General features: G+C 35.2%; 1 protein-coding gene across 1 annotated transcript in view; it reads left to right on the forward strand.

Annotated features, from left to right (window-relative positions):
- Positions 1-289, forward strand: part of LRRC58 (leucine rich repeat containing 58) — a 14,452-nt gene extending 14,163 nt beyond the window's left edge. The window contains exon 4 of the mRNA XM_007450513.1: positions 1-289. This exon is cut by the window's left edge and continues 379 nt beyond it. The gene's annotated coding sequence lies outside the window, so the exon portion shown is untranslated.
- Positions 290-3,279: the final 2,990 nt, after the last annotated feature.

Raw genomic sequence — 3,279 nt, forward strand, 5'->3', positions numbered from 1 at the left:
GTTCCATGTTTGGATTCTTTTAATATAATTCACTCTGAATGGCAGTTTCAGATTTAGCTGATTATTTGCAGTTTTCACTCAAGTTTTGCATGAATCACACAGCAGAATGGAACATCCTGAAGAGCAGTGCTATAATAAACCATGAGTGTTAACTTGTGATAGTTGATATGAAGATAGAAATGATCAAAGATGTAATTTTTACCAGAGTTGTCCTTGAGTTTAGGTTGAACACTATACCGTAACAGGATTAGCCCTACGTTCTTGTATTGCCCATATGTCTAGATTACAGAGTTATTCAGATAAGCTCACAGATGGTTACATAGGACCTAAACCTTTCTCAGCTACTGACTGGTAAAGTAAGGGATATAACTTTCATGTGGGGTTTTAAAACTCTTCACTTCTGCTCCTTTGTTCTATATGATTGTTGTTACCCTTGTATAATCCAGCAATGACTGTAATAGTGCCTTAATCATAACAAGGATTTAGAAATTTATTCAAGAAAGGATACCAGAGCAGCCTATAGCCTGACATACTATGCAGAACACTTTAAAATATGCTTTAACAGAACTAGGTAAACAGCTGTATATCTGACATGTGAGCTCATAGCCACCTTAACTTCATTTTTTGTTTAAACAAATCACTTTTATAATTAATGGGAGGCCACGATCTTGATCAGTCTCTTCATCATAAGACAGAATAATAGTTTTGTTTTGTTTTGTTTTTGTGGTATGCGGGCCTCTCACTGTTGCGGCCTCTCCCGTTGCGGAGCACAGGCTCCAGACGCGCAGGCTCAGCGGCCATGGCTCACGGGCCCAGCCGTTCCGCGGCATGTGGGATCTTCCCGGACCGGGGCATGAACCCGTGTCCCCTGCATCGGCAGGCGGACTCTCAACCACTGCGCCACCAGGGAAGCCCAGAATAATAGTTTTTAATGGAAAAATCTGTCAGATTTCTTTTAACAGAAAAGAGATGTAAGATAAGAAACTTCTTTACGTCTTGCATTAAAGGAGTGGGAAAATGATTTTAAAGGTTTTAGCGGTCCAGTATGACTCCTTTGCCTGTGTGTACTGAACTGTAACTTCCTCTAATTTTAAAGAAAAACTAGAGAAACATTACAAGTGAAATAAAATTGGGCACAGCAGTCATTGTGTTTTTACACAATAGAACAGTTTCCAAAACAAGTTTAACTGTGGAGTAGTTTTTGAAAATAATATATTGATAAAATATTTTAAATGTATTAAATATACCCTTAAAGTACAGCAGAAAAATGGTTTCACAGATTGCCAGTAGAAATGACAAATTTTTATTAACTAGTATGCAGTAAAAATTGAGTAACAGTACAACTGTAAGTTGACATTGTAAAATAAAATACATAGCACACATTAGCAATCGTTAGCTAACTAATCTGTAATGACGTAATGGTTTGTTGGTAAATACTACCTGTAGAGTAATACAAAGTTCAGCAACACATTGGAACATCAGATGATCTCCCTTCTGACTTCTGGCATTCATGACTGGGGCACACCATTTCCTAAAAGCAAGTTGTATAATAATGATATGTACATATGTTAGGTTTTTGTCACATATATTTTTTATTTTAGAAGAAAATATACTGTAGGATAGTTTGTTTGTTAATTATATGTTAATTCATGAAACATCATGAGAGTTTCATGACTGCAGTTGTGAAACGCTGCTATAGAGTGAATCCCTTCACTCTGTTGTAATAAGATTCTTTTTTCCTTTTGATCCAGAAATTTTCTGACTATGTCTGTAGAAGTAATGTAGTATCTTTCTACTGCCTAGCAAAGTAGTACGTGGGTGATTATATCATAAAATGGAAGTAATAAAAAGTCTTTGTTTACTTCTCCATTTGAGCCACAGCAGGCTGCGTATTACAAAATTATAAAAGATAAAAGATGATTTAGGCAGTGCCTAAATGGCAAGCCCAAAGTGTTTTGTAAGTAAGTGATTTAGGTAAGATACATAAAATATTTTCATAGAAAATAAATAATGTATTCATAGTAAAATAAATTGATAGGACCAAATTTTTCTGGCTTAAATTCCTCGGTTTACTTCCTAATTAATTACCAGTTTGATCTAAGTAACAGCTTGGGTAATCTTCTAAGAGTTAGTCTTTGTGAAATAAACAGGTAGATATGTAAATAGATGCTTAACCTTGCCAGAAGATACACTGATTGATCTTTTACAGATGTAAATAGGTCCAACCAGAAACAGTTTCTAGCCTTTGCTGTGTAATGTAGATATATACATTGTATACAGCAAAATGTCTTTCAACAAAATGTTTGTTATGCTTCTCTATATGTACATTTGAAAATCTCTGATCAGTATGCTGCTCTCTTTGGTGACTTTTACTGAAGTCTACATTTTAGCTGTTTTATCTTTTTTTAATCTTTGACCTAACCTTTTATAAGAGCTGCTGATAATTTCTAAGCTTTTCCTGAGCTGCTAATAATTTCTAAGCTCTCCCATTTCTTTTCTCTACCTTCCCTGTTTTCATAACGTGACTGTAGAAACTATCCAGAAGTGAGTTACAGTTCCAGAGTCGTATAGCTGACTATGTATTTAAATTGAAAGTCTCTCTAGTTGCTGAGTCACTTGTTTGTGTGTAAGTTTTTGATACTGCTCTACTTGGACAATTTTAGTGACCAAAACTTCTGTGGATAAAACTACTTAACCAAAGCATAAATGTGTTTAGAATGGAATTCTTCAGTGCTAATATTTGGAATTGAAATGGATACATTGAACATTCTCAGTAATCTTTATTCCTAGAATCCAATTCTCTCATTGTCACCAAACTGAGTCGGTGAAGTGGTCCTAGGATTTTAGGAAATAGGAAGATTAGCTACTATAACGTTTTGCTTCCATGGTGTCAGGGATTGGCTGACCTGAGGACAAGCTAGTCAGGGTTCTCAGCATTCTCTGTATTTGTGTAGTAGAGGTAGATCTGAGGGTTACTGTTCATATTTTACTTCTAAATGCTCCCTGGAGGAGTGTCTTACTCTAAAATTCTTGATATTTGGAACTTAAAGTTAACAAATGTAAAAGTAAAGACTTGTATTATAAACTGTACCTCAAACTTGAGAAATTTTTGTACTAATATAAAATTAAAAGCAGTCCACACTAGTGCAGGGTAATACTGCAGACCAGTTCTACCAAACATTGTAAATACCAATTTAAACAAAAGAAGACAAGGGAAAGGCTGATGGCTGGAGTGTAAAATGAAAGAAATCTTTAAAAACCACAAAAGGCAGGGAAAGA

The sequence above is a fragment of the Lipotes vexillifer genome, unplaced genomic scaffold (assembly GCF_000442215.2).
Source record: "Lipotes vexillifer unplaced genomic scaffold, Lipotes_vexillifer_v1.1 scaffold1106, whole genome shotgun sequence".
NCBI lineage: Eukaryota > Metazoa > Chordata > Mammalia > Artiodactyla > Lipotidae > Lipotes > Lipotes vexillifer.